The 27486-nt window shown below is 39.3% G+C and overlaps 1 protein-coding gene and 1 pseudogene across 3 annotated transcripts in view; both read right to left on the bottom strand.

Annotated features, from left to right (window-relative positions):
- NCALD (neurocalcin delta) overlaps nt 1-27486 on the bottom strand; it is a 586370-nt gene that overhangs the window by 376145 nt on the left and 182739 nt on the right. For all 3 annotated transcript variants that reach the window (XM_043965590.1, XM_043965608.1, XM_043965575.1), the window contains exon 2: nt 24178-24237. The gene's annotated coding sequence lies outside the window, so the exon portion shown is untranslated. The remainder of the gene's footprint in view (nt 1-24177; nt 24238-27486) is intronic.
- Nucleotides 18688-19710, bottom strand: LOC122727773 (annotated as a pseudogene).

Genomic DNA, 27486 nt, shown 5'->3' with positions numbered 1-27486 from the left:
AAATTCCCTCTATTACCTGGGATACAGCTAAAGTTAGGTCAATGATTTGAAGTCATTGAGGGAAACTAAGTGCTCTCTTACTTGGAGCTAAGCCTACTTAGCTTACTTAGGGCAGCTAAGTGGAGCAGTGGATGGAGTGCCAGCCTAGGAGACAGGAGCACCAGAGTTCAAATCTGGCCCCAGACTTACTAGCTGTGAGACTCCGGGCAAGTCACTTAACCCATTTCCTCATCTATAAAATGAGCTGGAGAAGGAAATGGCAAACCACAACTCAGTAAAGAGGAATATGAGGATGACTTCACAAACAGTAAAGTAGAGACACAGATATTTGGTGATTTTTCCTTTGCTATACTAAACCGGATTGAGGGGAACAAAGAAGCCTCAACCCCATAGGTGAGTTAGGGGGCTGTCCACCCCTAGCTTGGGGGCGGGGGAATGGATGGATGAGAACAATTTGTTCCAAAGGCCATGAAGGCAGCCGAAGCGGGCTGTGGAACACTTAGCACTCAGTCAGACATCAAAGGCTCGAGGTCATCCACTACATCTCAGACCATCACCAGTCATATTGACTTTTGTCTTGCCATTAGACTTTGATGGCTCTGGAAGAGAGAGTAAGGCCGATGACTCTGTGCAACTCTACCTCACTGATATCCAATTCACAAGCAAATCAAGACACTATCCCCATGTCGTTGGTCCTCCTTGAAAAAGAATGATGAGGGGCAGCTAGCTGGCACAGTGGATAAAGCACTGGCCCTGTATTCAGGAGGACCTGAGTTCAAATCCCGCCTCAGACACTTGACATTTACTAGCTGTGTGACCCTGGGCAAGTCACTTAACCCTCATCGCCTAGCCAAAAAAACCCAAAAGAATGATGAACAACAAATAATCCAGGGGTAAAACTAAGTATGGAACCCAAGTCTATTACTTGTTCATCTAGGGAAAAACACACATACATAAACAAGTCACACAATCTGCTTCCTGGTGCTAGGTCACTGTTATTCTAACAGCCTTGATTTTTTTTTTCTATTATGACCCCAAATAAATTTTCTTTATAATGATGATTGATTATAATATAGCCTTAGGAACCAGTGTCCTTTGTTTTAAGTTTCATGGTATGTGGTTTTTCAAGAGGAGCAGTGTGTGTGTACATGCGTGTGTGTGTGTGTGTGTGTGTGTGTGTGTTTTAAAAGGGCACAGGTCAGACTGAATCATCTTCTGGCCATTGGCACAGAACAGACAACATTCTATTTTTAATGGGGAAAAAAACACATCATAGTCAACTCTGATGGACTGGTGAGTAGCCCCAGAATTTTACATCTGCTACTTGCCTGATAAGTCTGTAGGCTAACGCAGTCCTCTCCAGGCAACAATGACAAATTAATTACCCAAGAGGTCCTGATTTCTCCAGGACTGGTAAATGTCAGGTATGACACTTATTTCCATAAAGGCTATGGTCCTTTGAGTTGAAATGCAGGAAGAGAATTATGAATTGAAAGGATCCTGAGCTTATCTCCTATATCTTTCTACTCATATAAAAACTTTAAGACAAGAAGTTTCTTCTGTTTCGTTCACTTAGAGGAAAAAATAGATTTGAGATGTAATCGAGTTTAAAATTTAAACATGAAAGTCTTTAGATTCTCCATTTTGTATTGATAAGAAAAAATAATTCTTAATTGGTAAGCTTAACATAAAAAACCCTCCCAAAATGAGGTCTAAATTCAATCTGGGCACCCTGTAATTGTAGATTTATTTGATTATTCTATGAGTGATAACTCAATGCCTACCAGATATAATGTATCAACTCAAGATGCCATACACAGCATCAGTGGCCTTGGGAAAGGAGCCTCTTGGAAGTGCTATGCAAGAGTGGGAATGAATGTGTTCTCCTTTATCTTCAGTTCTAGTAACCAAGGTCTAGAATTGGACCCTGAAAACAACCCACTTGTGGAAATGGTAAAACATAGTGTTTGTTGTACCCAATAAAGACATGTGTTAGTCCAAGGAAGAGTTATATCAGTTGCATAATTGCCGTGCCCAATAAAGGGAAGTTGGAGGAGAAGGAACGAGCATTAATTAAGCACCTACTATATGCCAGGCACAATGCTAAGTGCTTTACAAATATTATCTCATTTGATCCCCACAACAACCCTGTCAGTCTCAAATAATAAATGGAAGACAATGCTAGACCAACTGCACTATTAATTAGGAAGTGGAAGAACACCAAGGTTCAGGAAAAGAGAAAGGTGACACAGGTATACAAGGGTAGCTATGTCTTGGCATCAGATCAAAGGTAGTACTTGGCCCCTCCTACTGTAATTTGTCACTTTTAATGTCCAATGAAAATGATCACTTTGCTAAGTTTGGAATCATCATTTCAATGTGGTGGCAAAATTCATGGGGAAACCAAGTTCCAAGGGAAGTTTGTGAACCAGGTATCTTAGGTACAAAATATGAGGACCAATCTTAAGTGAATTTCTTAGATTTTTTTTGTCAGAACAGGTTGACACAGACATAGAAAAATCAATGGACGACAGATTACAAGTCTAAACAAATTAAAATGCTTGGGGATATATCACTAACCTCTCATGTTGGTATTAATGAATATGACCATACCCTGATGGGTGCCTGGCACATAGTGAATACTTAATAAATACCTATAGTTTGACATACTCTAAAAAGTGGCACTCCTCTGATTTATAGAATCTAAGGGTCCTGTGCTATTCACCATCTGCCATCCACCATCTTGTCCAAAGACTTCCACAACCAGGCTGTTGTCATTGTATGTGACTTGGCCAAAATCTAACAAAGAATATCCAGGCTCAACAGATAACCATCCTGATGTACTAACAGCTCTTAAAAAATACCTGCCATTAATTAATTAAATAAATCATTTAGACTGGGAACAAAATGGTCATTGAAAATTTATTTATTTGATGATTATTACATATTATTTTGCTAATATCCCAGAAAACATGGAATAAGCTCTCCCAGCTAACCAAGGATTAAATATTTTTATCCTTAACTCAATGTCTTTGTGTTTGAAGCAATTGTAAAAGAGGAATTACAAGATATCTTGAGAAAGGGTAGCATTAGTAGGATAGGCATAAAGCTTCCCTATTATTTTGTGTCACTTCACATCTCCAAGACTCAGTTTCCTCATCTTTGTTTTGTTTTGGTTTTTTGCAGGGCAATGAGGGTTAAGTGACTTGCCCAAGGTCACACAGCTAGTAAGCGTCAAGTGTCTGAGACTGGATTTGAACTTGGGTCCTCCTGAATCCAGGGCCGATGCTTTATCTGCTTTGCCACCTAGCTTCTCCCTTAGTCATCTTTAAAATGGGAATAATAATTTACCTTACATGACCAAGATAAAAAAGTCCTGAACTAGAGTAGAAACCATGGTAATGGAAATGAAGGATAATACTAACAACAACAATAATAGCAGCTTGCATTAACACACCACTTTTTGGTTACAAAGAACTTGATTCATCTGGCAATGGTAAATTAACTTATCTGACCCCTGAAGTTCCTAGTGAAAGGAGCATTATGTTCACTTTACAGAAGAAGAAACTGAGGTTCAGAGAAGTTAAATCATTTGCCCAAGATTACACAGCTAATAAGTATCAGAGGCAGGATTTAAATCTAAGTCTTACTGACTCCTACACTTTATCCACTTTACCCTTGTGCCTCTACAGTTTCTTCTTCTTCTTCTTCTTCTTCTTCTTCTTCTTCTTCTTCTTCTTCTTCTTCTTCTTCTTCTCATCTTCCTACTCCTCCTTTTTCTCCTCCTCTTCCTCCTCCTTCTTCACCACTACCACCACCATTATTAAAGATTTCCAGAGCATTATAAGATTTTCACATCAATTCCACTAAAACTTCCTATGAAGTAGAAAGGTGGATTATCCCCATTTTACATATCTGAAAACCAAGGCACAGAAAAATTGAGGGACATGTTGAAGGTCCCAAAACCAGTGTAGGGGGGGATTTGAACACAAGTCTTCTGCCTTCAGGTCCAATGGTCTCTCTATTACATGAGAAATATCAGGAAAGAAGGATTGGTGGAACTCAGGGCTTGGTCATATTTTGAAAGTTGAGGGTAATTCATATTTCAAGACTTGGTAACATTTTGGTACCATCTATGAAAATAAACACTATTGTTAATGTTTATGTGAGTTATAACACCTTTTCATATAAATGAATGTCATCTTGTTCTTTTTATTGGCCATAGTTTCCTTTTCAAATGAAAGATCTACCTAGTCTCAATACAGAGAGGGAGTAGATGTGATTTCATTTGTATAGGGAATACCTGATAAGGAAAATACCTCTACCAATACAAGTTGGCACCTTCTCTGCAATTTTTATTCTTAGAGAGCTGCCCACAGAACCCAGAAGTTAAGTGACTCAACCAGAGTCAACACAGCTGGTTGGTTGATTGTTCATCCTTCATTTTTGAAAAGTACCAGTAGCATCATGGGCGATGTCTTGACTTGTATGTGAATTGGACTGAGACAGAGTTACAAAGAGTCATCAACCTCAAACTCTCTTCCAGAATCATCCAAGTCCAGTGGTAAGACAAAAGTCAAGACTATTAGTGAAGGTCTGGAATACAGTGGATGACCTTGGCATCTCTCATGTCTCCAAGCTCAGAAGCATTCCACAGCTGACTTCATGGCCATTGTGACAAATTTACCCATTCCACCACCAGGGGAAGTCTTCACATGTTTGAGGGAGACATCCTCTTAACTCGCCAATGGGTTACCCTCAACCTGGTTTAGCCCATCTGCCAAAATGGTTTTTACCAGTGTGTGGACAATGCATATGCTTATAGCTTCTTGGAGCCACAAATGAGAGCTGGATGAAAGGTGGATATTAAAGGTGGATGAGCAGCCTGGAAAGGGGCTTAGAAAGCCTTCACACAGAGGGACTAGTCCTCCTTGAATTCACATTCTGTACACAGCCAGTATGTGTCAGAACTAAGACTTAAACCTAGTTCTTCTTGTCTCAGAAGCCCACTGTCTATTCACTATATCATTCAGCCTTTCCTAAGATGAGAAAAAACTTTAGGCCTGTTTATGTTAACAATGAACAATGTGATGTAGCACACAGAGAAAAGCTAGCTTTAGTGGTAGAAGGATCTGATTTCAAGCCCTTCTACTGGCATATGTCAACTGGGTGTCCCCAGGGTTATTATTCCTATTTTAAAGATGAGAAATTGCAGAAGAGTGTCAATCAGCATTCATAGAGAGTTTGCTTATCCCGTGTCCCCAATTCCAATGAAATCACAGGTCTAGGGTTAAAAAAAAAAGGAAAAGCATAGCATATCAGTTCCATCTCTACAAAGCAATGATGTCATATGCTATTTTTCTACAGTTAAGTCTGATCTCCAGATTTCCTTGATCAAAATTCTAATAAAACCCAATTAAATTATACATCAAAAACTCTTTACTTTAAGCTCTTTAAGCCATGTCCAGTACAGTAAACATCCTGTTATCTGCTTTTGCCCTTTTTTCTATTAGCATTTCTATGAGTCCATGGCTTACCATTGCTCAGATAAATACTGCTGCTATAAAGCTTGAGAGCTAGCAGAAGAAATCTCTTTTTCCAGCCTGGGGAATTGCAATGCAAGCATTCAAGCCTGAGGGTGCTGGGAGAATATGACTTCATTTTCCTACTTGTTTTAATATTTATTCCTGGATCTCCTGAGAGGAAAGGGAGCTATACCCAGTGAAAGAGCATCTGTGTACAGAAAGGCAGGGTTAAATTGGACAGGGATACCACAGCCAAAGGGAATCTGAAAACCTCACAGGACAACACACAGAATGAATTTGATGTCACATGTCTGTCCTTCACCTGTCCATCAAAGAGACACAAATAGAAAGAAGGAAAAAAATAGGAAAGGGCATTTCTTTTCCCAGGAAAGGTAATCTCTGCGGCACTGCCAGTTTGCTACTCACAGAAAAAACACACACACATGCGCACACACACATATGCACACAGCTAAAGAAAACATTTTCAGGCTTATCAGCTGAAACTGCTATAAGGATTCCATTTTCAGCTCAGTTTCTCTGAGAGAACTTTAAGAATGGAGGCAGGTTTATTGAAAGTTGACAGAAGCTCCTAGGAAGGTGTTTGCTGATATTAGAGACAACTTGGTTCTAATTTTATAAAGACCTAGTAAGGTTAAGCAATTTACCAAAGGTCATACATTTAATGACAGGCAGAATTTGAATCCAGACCGTTTGACTGTGAAGCCATTGTTCTTTCCTCTATACAAGTCTGTAGCCAGTAAGATGATTTGATTGAAAAGGAGAACACTTGAAGGGGAATAAAATGAAATAAGACTAGAAGGGTGTGTGTGGAGAGGGCAGCCATATTCTGGAGGGCTTTAAGTGCCGGGCTAAGGATTTTGTCCTAGAGGCAAGGGGGAGCTAACTGATCTAGTGAACTCATTAACTGGCTTCGTAAAACCGGATGTTGGACCTCATTTTTTTTTTTATTTGATTCCCTTCTCAGAAGCATCTGGGAAGAGACAATGTTATGAAGGGAGAGTGTTGGACCTTCTCTTTCTAGGCTGACACATGGCCCCATGAAAATGGTTCTAGTCTTTCACCTCACCATTTTCTTTAGGTGAAGTACAGTAATCTGGAGGCTCCAACCTTGGGAATTTCCAAAGGTCAGGAAAATAAGCTTCTAGTAGTTTAGGAGTTTGGGAGTACAGGAGTTGGGGTCTACATCCTATTTTACAGTCAGTCCAGCATCAATGCCTTAAAGAGCAAGGAGTGACCTTTGGGAGTGACCTTCAGGATCCAAGCCAGTATTAGCTGAAATGAGGATTCATCAAGCATTAATGCTGCATTTGGAGTGTACTTGGTGGGCCCAATGTTAAGCAAGAACTGTGCTACGTCTCAGCTCACTCCCCCCAGAGACCAAAATGGAATAGGGAAGACTCTACCACCACCAGGGTGTTGGGACAGAAAGTTTGTACTTTTGTTCTTGATGTATTTCCAAAGTAAATATCTCTTTGTAAAAACTAATTGGGCAAATGGAACTGGAGGGTCAGTTAGTCAATCTTAGCCAACAATAGAAGAAACAAAACTGGTAGGGGCTCAAAGCAATAATATTAGAGAAGAAATGCACAGATACTCCCCCAAAGGAACCCAAGAACCCCAAGGAAGAGATATAGCAGCCTAACTCTGAGACAGCAAGACAGAGAGCAAATTCAAGACACTAACAATTAGGGGAATCAGGAATAGGGTAAAGGAATTTCATCCTCTTTGCATCACGCCTTTAGCACTAATTATTTTGGGGAATAACAGAATTACAGGGATCCTGTTGAGACCAGAGCAAACTAGGACCTTCAGATGGAGCACACAGTCAGCATAGTACACTTCAAAACCATATGTCTGGTAGTGAGGTATCTGAAGACTTTGTGGGCTGGATCCAGGGCACTTGGAAGAAATACACTCTGGTTCAGATTGTAATGGAAGGAATTGAAGGTGTCTATGTTCTATTCCAGGTACATTAGCAATATATAGGGAAGAATCAACCAAGGTTAAAAACTGTACTTGACAAGAATAATTCTCCATTAAGGACAAGGAGAGGTCACAGCCCAGATTTTGAGGTCAGATTCTGATTTATAAACACTCAAAAGGTACATGTATTTAGACTACAATCCAAATAACAACCAAGTTCTACTTCCTCCTCCACTTGAGATGAGGATTTTATTTTTTTTGGTGAGGCAATTGGGGTTAAGTGACTTGCCCAGGGTCACACAGCTAGTAAGTGTCAAGCATCTGAGGCTGGATTTGAACTCAGGTCCTCCTGACTCCAGGGCTGGTGCTCTATCCACTGTGCCACCTAGCTGCCCCGAGATGAGGATATTTTAAAACCAGGCCTTTTTCTTTCTTTCTTTCTTTCTTTTCTTTCTTTCTTTCTTTCTTTCTTTCTTTCTTTCTTTCTTTCTTTCTTTCTTTCTTTCTTTCTTTCTTTCTTTCTTTCTTTCTTTTTTTAGTGAGGCAATTGGGGTTAAGTGACTTGCCCAGGGTCACACAGCTAGTAAGTGTTAACTGTCTGAGGCCGGATTTGAACCCAGGTACTCCTGACTCCAGGTCCACTTTCCACTGCACCACCTAGCTGCCCCCAAACCAGGCCTTTTTCAATTTTAAGTTTCCTAGAGAGTACAACCCACAGGATGGGTGGGCCACTTTATAAGCTGTTTCCCCAGGGAAGGCTGTGTCTTCTCAACCTTATTGATGGTTCTGTTTTTCCTGTATTCCCTAAAGCTCAGCATAGCATCCAACTGTGGTGGAGACCAAATAAATGACAAAAAAACCTATTCATTTGACACTACCCCAAAATTCCTTTTATTTTTCCCAGTCTTAACCTATGATTTCATTAGTCTAAGGACCTCCCATTATGGGAACTCCTACCACTGATTGCAGAACAGCAACTCATCTGCAAAAGGACGCCTTGGGAGCCTGAGAAGTTAAGTGACTGGCTATGGGTCATGAGCTTTTATGGGTCCATTTAATAGGAATTCAGGTCTTTCCAGCTAGACACTGGTCCTCCAGCCATTCCACATAGACTGTCTGTCTACACCTTTATTCATTGTCACTGTCAATCTTTTAAATGCTGCACTTCCTGTGCCAGGCTCAGGCAAAGCCAATACTTAACTTATTTGCTGAATTGATTCAAAGGACAGAGCATCTAGGAGCAGCAGAAGAGTACTAGATTTGGAGTCTGAGTACAGAGAACAAAGTGCTAGACTTGGAATCTGGAAGACCCAAGCTCAAATTCTGCCTCAGATGCTTAGTTGTGTGAGCCTCCGCAAAGGACTTAACCTCTCTCAGTCTCAGTTTTAACATGTGTAAAATAGAGATATTAGTAGCATGTGCAGTGGATAGAGAGCCAGGCCCAGAGTCAGGAAGACCTGAGTTCAAATCCAGTCTTAGATATTTACTAGCTGTGTGACCCTGGGCAATTCACTTCACTCTGTTTACCTCAGTTATCTTAAAAATGAGCTGGAGAAGGAAATGACAAACCAGTATCTTTGCCAAGAAAACCCCAAATGAGATCACAAAGAGTCAAACACGACAGAAAAAGAACTGAACACCAACATCTCCCAGGGTTATTGTGAAGATCAAATGAGATAACACTCATAAAACACTTTGCAAACCTTAAATCACAATATAAATATGACAGCTACTACTCCTTATTTTGTGACCAAGGATAAGTCACTAGGCCTCAGTTCTCACTTCTGTAAGTGAAGGGATCACAAGATCCAGTATCTGAAAGAGACTTCAAAGGCTATCTAGTTCAATGTCCTCATTTAATAGTTGAGGAAAGTAAGTCCTAGGTCAGTTAATTGACCGCCAGGTAAAGGTAGGGAAAGTTTGTACTTTTGTTCTTGCTATAACTTCAGAGTAAATATCTCTTTGTAAAAGCTAATTGATATTAATTGGTTAAATGAAACTGGACTGTTGGTTGCCTGTAACTAATAACCATAAGAAGTGGGATTCCAGCGCAAGTACTTTGAACCCAGGCCCAGGGCTCTTTTATTGGACTGGATAACACCAAGGTCCCTTCAGTCTCTGAATCTCTGATCCATTGAGAAGGGGAGCAGATGGCAAAGACGTGCTGATTGTGGCAGCAAAGTAAGCGACTTTCCTTTTTTCTTTCCTCATGCTGTGAGCAAATGCCCACCTTGTTCCTGACAGCAGAGCAGCCCATGTCTCAGCCTTTTTAGTCTATCTGGATGTCCCTTAGGAGAGTCACCATATCCCAGGTTTAGAACTAAATAAAGACTCTTGTCCCCATGTTCCTTTTCATTAAAAGAGACCTATAGAGCCTGAGGTCGTGTTGAAAAGGAACCTGAGATGGATAGTTGTTGCTCTTCACCCCCAAAGAGCTGAGATCTGTTGTTCTGAACTGTAATAAAAACCAGATGGAAATGAAGGAAAGATCAAAGATGTGCCTCAGAGCTAGGGAAACCTGCCCCAAAGAAAGCAGGCGGGCTTGGAACTGTGTTCATGGTGAACCAAGGCTCTCTTCACTCTCTAGAAGGTTGACCTGAACAAATAGGAGAGAGCTCAGTTACCTCAACTGGTTATTTCTGCAACTAAATAAAGTTTCTTAGCAGGAGCGTTTTCTCATTTCCATTTTTTTTGAAGGACAGGGAGAAAAAAGAAGAAACTTAACCAGAAGTAAAAGTGAGTTGGAACAAGAGTAGAGAGCCAGTAGATTGTGCCTACTGAGTGTACAACACATGAGAGGAGGGGAAGACTCATCTTCAGCACTTAGGACATATGGAACATATGGTAGCTGTGGGGTCAACATTCCTGCTATACTTACTTAAAATAGGAAACTAGAGTAGATGTGCCACATGTAGAGCCTACATACCAGGTGCAAGCAAGAAAGTAGGTGAGACATTCATGAAATTCTCTCCCTCTGTCTCTATTTCTCTGTGTCTCTGTCTCTGTCTGTCATAAAAACCAAACATTGTTTATTTTTTCATGTATATACAGTTTACCATGTTATTCCTAAAGGGGAAAACCTGCCCTGTTCATCTTCAGAAGACACTCACAACCCACATAGTGCCAAATGCTGACTATTGAATGCCATGGTAATAGATCTAGGTATTTCAATGGAAGAGACCTCAGAGTCCAACTCTCTTATTTTATATGGCGGTAAAGTGACTTGGTGGCAGCTAGATGGATCAGGGATAGAAGTGCTGAACCTGGAGTCTGAATTCAAATCCAGCTTCAGACACTTACAAACTGTGTGACCCTGGGCAAGTTGCTTAACCCTGTTTGCCTTAATCTACTGGAGAAGAAAATGGCAAGCTATTCCAGTATCTTTGGCAAGAAAACTCCATGGACAGTATCAGCATGCTATGGTCCATGGGATCATGAAAAGTCATACATGAAGGAACAACTGAAAAACCAAACTACTGGTCCAAGGTCACAGAGGTAAGTGTCATTGGGAGGATTTAAATCCAGGTCCTCTGAATTGAGTCAGTGGTTTCCCCTCTGTATTACACTGCTATATATGATCAGTTGGATCCAAGGTAGAGTAAAAAAAATTTAAATGCCACCTAAGAAAATAAGCCCTCACCAGAACCTGGGACATATATTGTAACTGTAGAAGTAAAAACATGGGGGACTGCCATTCAAATACAAGGGAGGACACACAGCTCATTGAACATAAGCCATGCTGTGGCAAGAAGAGTAAAAGCCAAGATAATCTGTAAAAACTAGCGTGGGAGTGGTTATTAAGGTTAATTCAGGCTTCCATTCTAATATCAAGATTTAATTGTGGGTATTGGTCGCAGATTTAGATGTGGTAATTTTATACAAGAATTTGTTAAGTTGGCCAATCACAGAAATAGAGAACAAATGATGAAGCATGTTTCCCTCTTCTTGATGGAAGTAGGGGAACCTGAGTACAGCTAGGTCGCACAGGGGATAAGGCACTGGCCCTGGTTTCAGGAGGACCAGAGTTCAAATCCAGCCTTAGACACTTAACACTTACTAGCTGTGTGACCCTAGGCAAGTCATTTAGCCCTCATTGCCCTGCAAAAAAATTTAAAAATTAAAAAAAGAAGAAGTAGGGGAACCTAGGGAAGCAGAATGTAGCATACCTTGTCAGGTGAAATCCCTGTGGAAACTGGATTCACTTACTTGTATTGCTTTCCTAGAAAAGGGTCTTCAGGTGAGGGTTATCTGAGGAAATGACTATGTTTTGTTTTGTTTTTTAAAAGGTATATATAACACAAATAGGCTTATATTATATATAGCATATATGTATTATATATGTATTTATATGTGTATATACACACAAAGGTGGTAATATACACACATGTGCAAGGCACATTGTATACACCATGTATACATGTGTGTACATACATGAATGTGTGTATATGTGCACTTAGACATCTGTAAATATATTGTGTCTATGTATATGTACACACACATATAGGAAAGAATTCCTAAATAGAGGCAGACTGATACAGTAGACTAAACATTAGCACTGTCGGCTAATAAGCACTTATTAAGTACTTACTATGTGCCTGACACTGCGCTAAGTGCTTGGGATACAAATACAAGGAAAAAGAAAGACAGTGCCTGCCCTCAAGGAGCTTACATTCCAATGGGGGAAGAAAACACACAAAAGGGGAGCTGAAAATTGGAGTGGAGGGAGGGAGTTCCCTGAGTGAGGGCCTGCTGGCTAAGTGTAGAGAAGGAGGGATATCTGGTCTGGGACCCTTCCCCAAAATGGAGGTATCCTGAAGAATACACTAAAGGAGCTGAGGGAGGAGGCAGCTAAGAAATCATGGTGTTTTCTAGGTTCTAACCTTGTCTCTATTACTAACTAGGCAAGAGAGCTTGAGCTTAGCAAGTCACATTTTCTGTACCCCACTCTCCACAGCTATAAAATAAGGAGATTAGACTAGATGACCTACATCATCTCTTTCAGATCTAAAAAAAATTTCTGTTTCAAATTCCAGTAAAATGTCAATGAGAGAAGGAAGCAAGGAGAACTCAGCTAAATTACTTTTAACCCTGAACTTTGAACTGTCTCTTAATCCAACACCTAAACGCCATCTACTGCTTGGCTTCCTCTGCTTGTAAATAGGATAAGTTGTGTGACAATAGAAAGACTCTTGGCTTGTCTATCAAGGGGACAGTATTTTATCCTTCTATTATAAGGCAAAAGAAGCTCATTAATTGGGTGTAGTCCATTTCTGATGTAATGTGGGCTAATAGCCAGTATACACAGTCCACTCTGCAGTTCCAGGGAAAGATGACAGAATCCCAACCCCCACATCTGCAGGCTGCTCTAAAGAGGATATTTGTGGTACTTAGCAAACAGCACAAACCATTAGGTGGCACAGGTTTGTTTGGGGGGGTTGGTGTTTGCATTTGATTTTTAAACCACTGACTAACCCAAAGAGTTCAAACCAACCCAAGAAAGGTTTCATTTCTGCCTGGTGATTTGGGAAGTCCTTACCATAATTATTATGCAAAAAAATTTGGTAATTGGAACATTGTAATTAATTCATGCAACAAATACTAAGTGTACATATTTTAATAAATGTGATTTAAAATGAGACAAGGTCCCTGCCCTCCCACAGGGAAAACAAGTAAAATATACATTTTTAAATATAGAAGAATAATATATTTAAAATATATTATTCACACATAAAATGTTAATTTTATAAATTATATATGTATGTATGTATATGTGTATATATGTATGTATATATGTATGTATGTATTATATATGTGTATATGTGTACATATGCCTATATGTATACATACCTATGTGTGTATATGTATTATATATGTATGTATATGTTTGTATTGTATGTATGTATGTATATATATATGTGTATGTATATATATATTTAAAATAAACAGGTTCCCTTCCCTCTAGCAGTTTGCCATCCAATAGGGAAAACAAGTCATACATACGCTTTTTTTTTTTAAGTGAGAAGAGTCCAGATCTGTGACCTACATCAGGGCTTCTTAAACTTTTTCCACTTATGATTCTCAATGGAGAAATTTTTATGCAACCCCTAGTACATAGGTATGTAAAATAGGTATATATTGTTGCCAAATTTTTCTTGATCCCCACATTCAGTTACATGACCGCATATGGGGTCATGAACCACAGTTTAAGAAACTGTGACCTGGGGCAGCTAGGTGGTGCAGTGGATAAAGTACCAGCCCTGGATTCAAGAGGATCTGAGTTCAAATCCGGCCTCAGACACTTGACACTAGTTGTATGACCCTGGGCAAGTCACTTAACCCTCATTGACCCACAAAAAAAGAAAAAAAGAAAAGAAAAGAACCTTTGACCTGTACCATCAGTGTAGGGAAATCCCAATACGGAATGTCCTTCCAGTCATGCAGACCAACAACTCCTCTGAACTTACAGTCTCAGAGACTTTCCCCTGAATGACCCCCTCTTCCTCTACCCCTCCCATTCCTATTAAATGCTTTGCCTTTTTATCCTAAGTTGCCACAAAATGCTGATAATTGGCTGAGTCCTTTAAGAGTTCCTGAAAGGTTATAAAAAGCAAATCTGTAACCTAGAAATCTGAAACTGCTATTAAGCAAGAGTAGTTTCCACTTAGCATGCCAATAAATCTTTTTGCTTCAGTTTTGGCCTCCTGTCATTAACCGGTACTCTCTGGATCCCCACCAGTGGGTACATCTCTCCAAAGTGGACAAGAGAATTCCCCATCACTCCCCTATTAGAATGTAAATTCCATGAGGGAAGGGAATATGTCTAATTTTTCTGTTTTTCCCAAAATACATATATTAGATGCTCAATAACATTTCTCAAATTTTAATACAAAGCAGTATATGTTCAAATATCGAAAAGAGTAAAGAAGATAATTAATGTAGAACTTTAGAAAGAGGAGAACCAACTAAGACTAAAGCAGTTAAGGTAGTTGACCTTGAAGTGAAGTCTGAAGGATAAAGCATTAGTTGTCTAACTTGCAAAATGGAGATAATAATGTTTACCCTCCCTACAATGTAATATTGTTGTAATAAAAGCTTATTCCTTAGTGAGGTAGGTGTAAGCTATTAGTAGGGTCCCTAAGGAAATCCACCTATGAATTATTGGTAACTGTATTTTGTGCTTCTTATATATCCTGCAGGGGACCAATATGGTCAATAAATACTTGTTGAATTGAATTAACAGCAGAAGCAAAATGACGGTGGAGGGGGTAGGGAGCAAACTTAATCTAAACAGAACAAACCAACATTAAGGATTTAAGCCCATTGTTTATCATAGGATCATAGGGCTTAGAGTTGGAAGAGATTTTAGAAATTATCTAGTATAATTCCTCATCTATATAGATACGGCTACTAACAAATGAGTCTTATCTGTTTATTAAAACAGTCCCCAAAAGACCAGTACTTGGAAATGTCCTCTTTGGAATACTTATTATGTATACTTGAAAATTTAAAAATTCCATTTCTTGGGGCAGCTAGGTGGCGCAGTGGATAGAGCACCGGCCCTGGAGTTGGGAGTACCTGGGTTCAAATCCGGCCTCAGACACTTAACACTTACTAGCTGTGTGACCCTGGGCGGGTCACTTGACCCCAATTGCCTCACTAAAAAAAAAGTTTAAAAAAAAATTCCATTTCTTGGGGCAGCTAGGTGGAGCAGTGGATGGAGCACCAGCCCTGGAGTCAGGAGTACCTGAGTTCAAATGTGGCCTCAGACACTTAACACTTACTAGCTGTGTGACCCTGGGCAAGTCACTTAACCCCAATTGCTTCACTAAAAAAAAAAAAAAATTATAAAAAAAAATTCCATTTCTTCAAACATGCTATAATTCTGCATTACATACATACGTGCATGGGATGTGGTGTGGTGTGGTGTGGTGTGGTGTGGTGTGGTGTGTGTGTGTGTGTGTGTGTGTGTGTGTGTGTGTGTGTAGGTCATGTCTCCAGAACATCATTTCACACATTTCCCAGAAATGTGAGAACTTCACTCATTGGGACAAATTCTCTAGACTACATTTCCCAGAAGGTGGTGTGTGAGTCCTCTGGGAAATGTAGTCCTATAAACCAAAACTAGAAGCGTATGTTGGAGATATAGTTTACATAGATTTTAGAAGTTTTTTGCTAAAGTATTCCCTCCCATTCTTTTGGAGAAGTTGGAAATGTGAATTACATGATAACACAATTATCATATAATTCTGATCATATGATTCTGGACTGGTTGGATGGTCAGATGTGAATCATAGTAATTCACAGTTTAATGTCAGCATTGCAGGGAGTCTCTCAAGGAGCCTTATGTAGGAAGGGGTACCTGAGCTGTGCTTTGAAGTAATCAAGAGATTCTCTAAAATGAAGAAGTACATTCCGAGATGGAGGGCCATCTATGCAAAGGCACAAAGATGAAAGATACAATGCCAATTTAACTAGAATGTAGCATTATATGAAAGGGATGAATATGAAATAAGACTGTAACATCAGGTGGGAGCCATGTTTGGGGAAATTTAAATGCTAAGCCAAGGATTTTGTATTTCATCCTGGAGGCAACAGGTAGCAAAGATATCTGAGCAGGGGAAATGACATCTTCATATCTATGCTTTAAGAATATCAGTCAGATAGAGACAAAGAATTGGAAATCAAGAGGATGTCCATCAAATAGGGAATGGCTGAACACTTTGTGGTATATGAAAGTAATGGAATACTATTGTGCTGTAAGAAATGATGAGCAGGTTTTAGAAAAACTTGGGAAGACTTACACAAACTGATACAAAGCGAAGTAAACAGAAATAGGAGAACACCACACACAGTAACAGCAATATTGTACATTGAAGAATTGTGAATGACTTAGCCTTTCTCAGCAATACAATGATCTAAGACAATCGCAAAGGACTCATGATGAAAAATGCTATCCACCTCCAGAGAAAGAACTAATGGAGTCTGAATGCAGATAGAAGCATACTATTTTTCATTTTATGTTTTTTCATGTGTTCCCCCTTTTGGGTTTGTGTCTTCTTTCACAACATGACTAATATGTAAATATGTCTTGCACAATTGAACATGTATAACATATCAAATTGCTTACTGTCTCAGGGACAGGGGAGGTGAGGTAGGGAAGGAGAAAATTTGGAACTCAAATTTTTTTAAATGAAGTTAAAATTGTCTTTACATGTAATTAGGAAAAAATAAAATATTTTTTTAAAAGAATATCAATTTGATTGTTGTGTACTGTATGGACTGGAGAATAGATAAACAGGAAGAAAAATAATTAGGAAGCTGCCAAAAAAATCCAGAGTAGAGGTAATGAGGTTCTGAACAGGATAGAAGCTATATAAGTAGAGAGAAGAGAGCAGATGTCAGAGATGTTGTCAAGACTTGGCAATTGATTAGATGTGTGTGAGGGAGAAAGAATTAAGGATGACTCGAAGGATGTGATTGAAAGGATAATGATGACGTCAACAAGATTTGAGAAATCTGGAGGATGCATAGGTTTGAATTCTATTTTAGACATATTTGTGTACATTTGTGTAAGCAGTACAGGAAAATGAAAGGGGATCTTAATATTCAATAGGAAAGAAAAAGTCAAAATGATCCTAAAAGATCCCATTTCAAAAGGAATAAAAAACTATTTCGTGGCAATGTTAACTTCCAGATTGTGATTATTTCAGTAGAATATTTCTGGTTGCACAATGGCCAATTGATGAACCTTGCTCTTAACACAAAGCAGGAAAAATACAATTGTTCTTCTTCTGACTCAGAGGTATCCTATCCTTAATCTAATGAAGCATCATTCACGTGGCATAGCCTGTGATAGAGGCAAGAAAGGCTTATGACCAGCCTTACAGGAACAAACCTAAATGCGACCTGACTTTGCTACCAACGTAATAATACCTGACAAGAAGCTGCTTGGACAGTCCCTGATGTCATCTCCTCTAATTAAGGAACTCTCAAGAAAAAACATGAGGCACACAGTTCTACCAGCTAAGCCAGGAGTCACAGTGACAAAAATGCTCCTGAATGAGAGCTGTGGAATTGGTTAGTCTAAATTTTGAGATTTGCCTCAGGACAGGCATCTGCAATAACAAAACAATGAGGAGAGGTACTGGACGGGGTCAGCAGGAAGACACGGATCACAGGACATTTCACAGGGCCACTAATGCAAATGGTAGTTGAGATGACCAGGATTCTGAGCTAATCATTGACCTCTTTGGGCTTCAATCTACTAAACAATAATGACAACAACAACAACACCACCAAGCAGCATTTAGATAGTGCTTTGAGATTTGTAAAATACTTTACAAATATGATCTCATTTTGTCATCACAATAACCCTGAGGGGGTAGGTGTTATTATTATTATTATTATTGTGGTTGTTGTTATTATTATTATTCCCATTTTACAGATGAAGAAACTTAGACTAACAAAGGTTAAGTGACTTGCCTAGGATCACACAGTAAGTGTATGAGTAGGATTTTAACTCAGGACTTCCTGACTCCAGGTTCAGGGCTCTATTCCTGGAACATGAGGACAATGACACCTGTAGTACCTACCTTACAAGGTTGCTATGAACCTCAAATGAAATAATGTACATAGAGCATTCTGTAAACTTTAAATTATTATATAAATGTTGGTTTTTGTTATTATTAGCTCACCCAGAGCTCCCTTTCCTCTCCTCACTGCTAACCAAGGTCCATCAATATCCCTCCCTGACTAGCTCATGGTACATTTCTCTTGTGAAGCCTTCACTACTCCAGCTCATTGTTGTTGCTGTTCAGTCATTTTCAATGGGGTCTGACTCTTGAGAACCCATTGGGGGTTTTCTTGGCAAAGATACTGGAGTAGTTTGCCATTTCCTTCTCTAGCTCATTTTAAGATGAGCAAACAGGGTTAAGGGACATGCCCAGGGTCTCAATGTCAATAAGTGTCCGAGGCAATTTGAACTCAGTCTTCCCGACTCTGGCCAATGCTGTATCCACTTAGCCACCTAGGTGCCCACTCAAGCTCCTACAGAATTCTAATTTTTCCTAACTTCTATATCATTTGCAGCCATTCCCACTCATTTGAATACTTGGTCACAGTCTGTCCTGTATTCTTTTAGGGTTTTTTTTTTAGAGATAAATGAGCACGTTTATTTCATTTTGCAAATAAACTGACTGAAATAGTCATTTTCCATTGGCTAATCAAACAGACCAAATCCCATATCTTCATCAGATCCCTCTGACTCTTCCTTAGTTTCCAGCAGGAATAACAGCATCTGGAGCAGCAGAAGCAGGGGCAGCCACTGCAACCACTGAAGGGTTGGCCAAGAAGGCCTTCACCTTTTCAGGAAGTGGGAAGGTATACTCAGTCTCCACAGCTACAGTCAAGACCCAATTGTGTCCATTGATAATGGGGTGGGGGACTGATGCACACACTTGGGTAGCCGATCTGCAGACAGACACTGGCAATGTTGCAGACACCCTCTAAGAACCGAAGGTGCAAAGTCTCCTCCGTGATATTCAGTACTTCAGGGTTGTAGTAGATGCTGCCATTGTCAAACACCTGTTGAATGATTAGTCCAAAGGAGAATAGGGAGATGTTCAGCATGTTGAACAAAGTGACCTTGCTGGAGTCCACTTTATCTCCAGTCTTAATCAGCTACACGTCACTCAAGATTTCAATGGTGCCCCTAGAAATCTTGGAGGTGATACCCAGCACCTGGAAGAAGGAAGTCTTCTCAGACCTCAGACTAGTGTTCTGGGCTGGCACAGTGGCATCACATTGAGTGATGACACCAGGACGAGCAGCCCCTGGCACCTTATTAGCCAGAAGCACTTTTATTTCTTTGTTTCACAAATAAACTGGCTGAAATAGTTGTTTTCCAAGGGCTAATTAAATAGACCAAATCACATGTCTTCATCAGACTGATCTCTGTCAGATCTTCTTTGGTGAACACAAAGGCCATATTCCCCAGGATATGAGGCAGCAGTTTCTCCAGGGCAGAGTGGTTCTCCAAATGCCCACAAAAGGCTTTGCACATCATGGTGGTTTTTTGCATTCACACTACGGCCTTCCCACGGAGGGACATTCAGATCTGCTGCATCTGTTTGGAGTCCACGTTGTCTGTTCCCACAATGAAGCATTTTGTATAATTATCCAAAAGCTGGATGATCTTGAGAAAGTAATTTGATTTCCAGGTAGCCCTGTCTTCCCTGAGCATCTCAAAGGTACTTTAGGGACTGCCACATGGTGTTTAAAGATGATGTCACTCACACAAGGACACCTGGGGACAACCTGTCCTGGATTCTTAAAAGGCATCCCCTACCTCACAGGGTTGTTCAAATGAAATATTTGTGAAATTCTTAGCAAAGTGCCTAGAAGGAATAAGTGCTTAACAATTGTATGTTTCCTTCCTTCCATAAAGGTGGTAAAGGGAAAAACTAAAATTTGAACCCTGGTTTTCTGACTTCAAATCCAACACCCTTTCCATTGCAAATTCATCAAGAATTTATTAAGTGTCTAACAAAGTGATAAAGCACTGGTTGAGGCAATAGAGGTACCAAGACAAAAATGAAACAGTCTCCACTCTTAAGGAATATACATCCTATTTCAGCAACAAATGGGTCTTTTACATCTATATTAACAGAAATACCTTCTAGCAAAATTGAGAATGATGACAAAAAATTAGCTTTTAAAAACAATCTCATCTCAAGAACGCAGCTAATGCTTTCTTTCTATTGTATTTATATGTGCCTAACTAGTGTGGAACAACTAGAGATCTGCCTCAAGGCATCAAAAATTAGAAATAATTATTAGTCCTTCAATCAATAAACAATAATTTATTAAGTGCCTGCTATGTGCCAGGCATTTTAGGGATACAAATACAAATGAAAACAAAGACAGTCCCTGCCCTCGAGAAGCTTACAATCTAACGGTGAAACTACTTGTTACCACCTGTACTTCTACAATATAGTCACAACTGAGTTTAGCACTTGGTTAGCAAGAATGTTGTTATTCTTCAGCCATATATGACTCTTCAGGGACCCTATTTGGGGTTTTCTTGGCAAAGACACTGGAGTGATTTGCCATTTCCTTCTCCAGTTCATTTTACAGATAAGGAAACTGAGACAAACAGGGTTAAGTGACTTGCCCAGGGTCATGTAGCTAGTAATTGTCTGAGGTTGGATTTAAACATGTCTTTCTGACTCCAGGCCCAGTGCTCTATCCATTGTACCACCTACCTGTCCTTGGTTATCAAGAATACTTAGTCAAAAATAGGAAGTTAGTAGATATCGCCATCTTTTCCTTCCCTCCAGTTCCTAACCATCCCATGGTAAGCAAGTTCTTCTTTGAACTGGCTCACTCTGCTCCCTACCCTTCCTGACCTGGTTGGTAACCACCCTTGTAGTAGTCTTGTGGTATCAAGAGATCTCTGATGCCTCTTACATGAGGTAGTGTCCCCAAGGTCTCTCCCCTATAAGGCCTTGTATCTCATGGTCTTTACCTATCCCACAACTAAATTTGTCTTTAAAAATTATTTTAGAAAGTAATTCATTATACTAAACCTCAGGTGCCAAAATTGCTAGGTATAGCTCTGTTCAATGCATACTTTTTGAATTGACTAGTTGAACTAGAAAATGGTCATCCCTTTCTTCACTGAGTATCTTTTATTTTACAAGTGCTTTCTAACTTGGATTATTTTTTCAAAAAAATGGATTGATCTGGAATTACTTTTAACCTCATTGTTAAAGCCCATTTGACTAAAGAAAAAATGTGTGTAGCATTATTATACTGAAGGTTAAATTGCCTAAATCAGACTAAAAGGAAAGATCCCTGTAGTTAGCCCACAGGGAACTATATTTCCCATTGATGGGTGTGGGAAATAGCAAATGTTTTTCTCGGTAAAATGTTAACTAATGAAAACAAATTTCAAGCATCATTTTGGAAAATTTTTCAGTCATATTTTAAACTGCTTCAGGAAATTACCTAAAATACTTTTTTAAGTGTGGTATTTTAGGTATCATGATGCCTACTTTCTTCATGAGTCACTGTGTCCAAAAAAGCTTATCATGTCACAGTGGCCAACCTTCTGGTGATGAATTGTAATATTGGGCAAAACGTGAAATTGAACTAAACTTCAAATATACAACAGATGGTTCTATTGCTGAATAGGACATTTCTACCTGTTCAGTATAGAAAGAAACTACTGATGGGGAGAGGAGGAAGAAGAATGTATGTCTGAGTTTATCAATACACAAATTCCATTCCTTTTTGGGACACTCAGTATTAGCCTGAGCAGACAGGACCTGAGAAAGGAAGTTACTAGCCCAGGGTCAAACATAGGGAGTGAGCATTTGAGACAGGATTAGAAGCCACACCTCTTTGCTCTAGGTTCAGCACTCTATCCACCTATACACTCTGTTCACATGCTACTTTCAGGTCACCAGGGTAGAGGAACCCTGGGCTCAAAGGTCATTTGCATAAGACTCTCCTCATTGGTGGAGATTGATTACTCAGCATCCCTCACCTATGTGAGGGGCTGAGTTGATCAGAACTTGGTTTGCAGCTTTGAGAGAAAGCAGACACATGATTCCAGATCCTCTTCAGGGAGAGGTCCTTCCAGGAAGAAGGTGACATGTAGAGTAGCTGGCACCTCCACACCTCCATCATGTCATGTCAGCTTCTTCCCAGTTTTTCTCTCCCTTCAGGGACCCTGAAGAGAATCTGGAACTACTTGTCTTCTGTCCCATTGTTAGAAGCTGGAAGACCAGGCTCTTGCTTCTCCCAACCTCTCAACAATTCTATTCATTACAAAAGCAAAAAGCCTTAAGTGATGGATATCTACCAATGAGAAGTTTCTTATAGTCTTTGAGCAGAGGATACACAAGTAAGCGGTGGAATAGGGACTAGATATCACATCTCCTGAATCCATTAGTCCATTCTATTTGCAAAATATATATGACTTAGCAGGAAACTATTAGAACAAAGTAGAATCTAGCACTTGGACTCAGCCATGCCAATCAATTAGTTCAGGGTCTAAAGAATACCAAAATATAGGAAATGTGTAAGAGGAACTAAAAGTATGGCTCAGTAGTACATCATTATTACACATCCTCAGGTTTGTGGGATTCACTGCCAATATATACAGAAGTGGATAGAGAACTGGGCCTCGAATCAGAAAGACCGGAATTCAAATCTAGACTCATACACTTTCTAGCTGTGTAACCCTGGGTAAGTCACTTAACCTCTGTTTACCTCAGATTCTTCAGCTGTAAAATGGAGAAAACAATAGCACTTACCTTACAGAATTGTTGTGAGGATCAAATGAGATAATACTTGTAAAAATAAAAAAAGGTGTTTAAAGAATAGTGCCTGGAACATAACAGGTATTTTATAAATGCTTAATTCTGGGCAGCAAGGTGGCACATTGGAGAGAGTACCAGCCCTGGATTCAGGAGGACCTGAGTTCAAATTTGACCTCAGACATTTGACACTTACTGGCTGTGTGACCCTGGGCAAGTCACTTAACCCTCATTGGCCCACCTAAATGAATGAATGAATGAATGTTTAATCCTTTCCCCCTTTCCCCTTTTCTTCCCCAATAAATTTGAAATCACTGTTACCTTGCCTGGTAGAAATTTCTTAGGTTGACAGTTAAAGTCAAGCTGTTCCCCAAATTGTCTCAATCTTCTTCCAACAGTCTATATACAACCAGAAATGCAAAGTAAAACAATTCTGAAGTTCCATTTCATACCCATCAAATTGGCAAATATGAAAAAAGATAAAAGTAATCAATGTTGAAGGAATATTGGGAACACAAGATACCAATACGCCATTGTGGGGCTATGAAATAGTCCAACAATAATGAAAAACAATTTGAAATCATACAAGGTAATTGACTAACCTGTTCTTACCCTTTGATCCAATAATCACGCAAAGAATCAAAGATAGAAAAAATGGTCACATAAATACTAAACTATTCAAAATAGCAATCTTTTTAGTAGCAAAAGAAAAAAGTGGGTACCCATCAATTAAGAGTTAAAGCAATTGTGTTACAAATAAGGAATTGTAACACCCCCACCCCTCCAAAAAAGGAAACGTAAGGAATTCAGAGAAATACAGGAACAACTGTCCAGATGAGAGGGAATAAATGGCAGAATCGGAACAACATTGACAATGACTATTATATCATACATTTAAAGATCAATAAAATATTACATTTAATATCCATATAGCCTTGATTTCAAAGAACATATTATAAGTATTCCCAGGTCTCCTCCATCCTTAAAAAGTCTTCAATTGACACTGCTATTTCTTCAAACTCTTTCTTCCCCCTTTCATAGCCAAACTCCTTGAAAAGTTCATCTAAGATTACTGCCTCTATATTCTCATTTCCCACACACTTCATGGCTCCTTGAAATTTAGCTTCCAACTATCAGTAGCAACAGCAACTTTTTGAGCTAGGCAATGTTGTATGTCTAGTGAATGGAAGACAGATTGGAATTGCCATCTACCACTAACAATGGGAAAACACTTTACTGCTCAATATTCCTCAGTTTCTCCATTTGAAAATTAGGAATTAAGCCTGCCTCCTCAAAAGATCAAGATTAATGCAAAGATGTGGAAGTACTTTGAGCTCTTAAGAAAAAAAGACAAATAAATCCAAGGAATTTTTACTATTACTTACCCGTGTAGTAGTAACTGGATCACAGAACACTGCAGATTCCACAAGTCAGAATGAGCTCCTCTATTTAAAACAAACAAACAAAAAAACACCAATTTTAGCTTATCAACAATTGACAGAAATAAACAGCATAATTAATAGTGAGAAATATGCTTGCATGACTATTGGGTACTTAGAATTAACTCATCCACTTCCAAATTCTGATTCATACAGAATATTTAAAATAATTCCTTGTTCAATGGGGCCAAACTACTCAACAAAAATGATAGCAAAGTAATAGTAGTAGTAGTAGTAGTAGTAGGCCTCCACCAGTTGTGGAGGACCATGGATCAGCACCTTGAAGAGCCACAGGCCACAGTGTGGCTGTGCAGTCTGATGTGGGAGCCATAGCTCCTAAGTGACTAACTGCCACATCCTGTGTTGTATCTACCCCATGAGGAGTAGCTGGAGTGTCCTCTCCAGGGCGCTGGCCTGGGCGGATCAATATGGAAAACAAGCTGTTGCCCCTGCAGCAGGTTTTCCCTCTCCGGGACATTGGTGGATCCAAAGGAGAGGCAGAGCCAATACAGTTTGGCACCAGTGCAGCCTCAGGAGTTGCCAAAGGGATGTGATATCCAACATCCAACTGCCTAAGGGACTCCGACTCTTGATTTTTCCTCAGGGTTAACTCCTGAAGCCTTTCCCATATATGGGTATAGCCACAAGGCAGCGGCGGTTTAAAATCAGGGTACCTTCCCCTGGGCAGGTTGCCTGCCAAGACTAACGAGCCCCACTTGCTCAAAGATAGCAAAGCAAGCATTTGATTTCCTTAGAAAAAACTCAAAACACATACAGGGGAGCAATGGCATGACTAGAAACCCCAGGACATGCAACAAGACTGGAAGAACAGAAGGAAGGTAGATTGTTGAACTAGAATAGAGAAGTTGGTGCTTAGAATGGACAATCCTGTATCATTGATAGAACATAAAAGCCCAAATGGGGGCTCTATAGTTAATGTATATATATATATATAATTATCTTGATATAATTACATATATGTTCATTTTAATTTGTTATATATTAATTATATGTAATATATGTATTATAATACATTACATACACACACATAGTAACCACATAGTCCATGTCAAATTTCTATAATAATTATAATCAGGATAGGGTTAGAAATTATTATTTCATTGGTATAGAGAACTTCTAGATAAGGAAAGTCTCTCTACCAATGCAAGTTGGCACCTTTTTGTCACGTTAGCTAAGAGAATAGCTTAGGGCATTGAGAGGTTAAGTGATTTGTCCAGGGTCATGAAGGCAGCATAGGTCCAAGCCAGGGCATAGATCCATGTCTTCCTGGCTCCAAGACTAGTTCTCTACTGTTCTCACTGCTTGTCAATAATATTTTTTTTTAAATAATAACAATAAGCCCCTGAAAAGCCAACCCATCATACATGTTCTAGAATGGGGTTGGAAGAGAGTCAATGTTAGAGGAAGGTAATGTTAGCCATAGTGATGTGTGCACACATATACATATGTATATACACATGTGTCTATATATACATATGTGTGTCTGTATACACATACATATATCTGTGCATATCTGCACATCACTGTGGCTGGCATTCCTTTGCTTCATCATTGCCTCTCCTCCCCCAAACCTTTTCCACAGCTTGTATGATGAGTTAACCTCTCGGGGTGTTACTGTTATTATCATTATCATTATTGTTATATGTGCTATATGTGTTTATTTACATCCATATCCATATCCACATTTGTCTTCTGGGTCACTTGGGACCACATTAGTAGATGAGAATGCCTGAAATACCTGTCAGTTGGCCTGTGCTTGGGTTAGCAGCCTAGTCAATGAGATACAACTTCTCCTAATAGCCTAATAAAATGAACAGAATGAAGTAAGGGTGCAGGCTGGCCCTGCAGAACAATTATGGTGCTTATCTTAGCACAAAGAGAACAGCAAAGAGACACGGACTGGCACCACTTCATGTTCTGGTACCGGGAGAAGATACACAAGAGTAATCAGAAGTACCAATGCTGCCACCTGTCCACCCCCACTAGCAATGCTTCTGTGCAGAGGATGCTGACCCCTAAAGCAGGCAAAGCAGGAAGGAGCATGAAATGAACTGATGATAAGTATAATTAATGTATATTCATTGGGTGTCAATATGATATAACTAAATTGGAAACTGATCTTACCAGTTATAGGCAAGAGTTGCTTTTTGTCAACAGTAGTCTCAGCTCTGGGTGATACAAGTACATATAGCCAACCAAGTGAAGAGAAATCATAAATAAAACTTTATTCCCCAACTAGATTAGATAAAATAAAAGGTAAAATCTAGAAGGTGCTAAAATATGAAAAGGGAAAATTTGAAAATTCTAGTGTCAAAATGTAAACTCTAGGAATTATACCTGAGACAGATGAGAAAAACAGCACTAATATTTCAAATAGTTTTGAATAGGAGATGGACATTCTTAAGACAAGAATTCTAAAATGTCCTTCTTGAGTTTGAATCCAACTAGCAGACCAATTATAACAAAATAAAGTAATTTTAAAAATCTGATACCTGCTATAACTATCTTGAAAAAATATATTCTCCTATAGTCACTAACAGGATGTGGGAAACATTTCAGGACCTCTATACAGCCTTATTTGTAATAGCTATTACCATAGTAAGAACCCAAAGAAGAAAGGAGAAACTATCAAGAAAAATTTCTAAGGACAGGAATCAAACAACATCTTTCCAGAAGCAACATTAGAGGACTTTAAAAATTATAGGAAGGCATTTGAAAATTGCATCAGTATCTGATTATTACACACAGGGGAAAAAATGAATGCCGTATTGCAAAACTAAAGGCAACAAAAATGAAACCAGAGGAAAAGAATCGAGAAAACAACAGTGTATCCACATTCTAGATTCTCTTAAGTAAAAGGGATGCAAGAAGTCTAAGCAGCACAAAAGATGACAAAAATAATTCAAGATAAGTCAAAAACTTTACTATAGAGTCTCGAGAAATCAAGAAATCAGAGGTGAAAAACAGCCTCTGAAGAAGGAAATAGAAAAGTTCTGGTCATTGATGTGACCACAAGAAATAAATGCAATTTGGATCAAATGAAAAACAAAAAGTTTGCTCATCATTCATATAGAATACAACAGAACAGTTACTCTAGTGGAGGTTACTGAAACTACTCAGTAAACTGGAAAGCAGTACAGCCAGAGAGCCATAGTCATTGGCCTAAATGCTTCACAGTGCTTCATAAATTAATAACAAGGCACCTCATCAGCTTGCTTTCACACATAAGCCTGG

This window comes from Dromiciops gliroides, chromosome 1 (genome assembly GCF_019393635.1).
Source record: "Dromiciops gliroides isolate mDroGli1 chromosome 1, mDroGli1.pri, whole genome shotgun sequence".
NCBI lineage: Eukaryota > Metazoa > Chordata > Mammalia > Microbiotheria > Microbiotheriidae > Dromiciops > Dromiciops gliroides.
The sequence above is the reverse complement of the archived record's forward strand: the minus strand, read 5'-3'. Positions and strand labels throughout refer to the sequence as shown.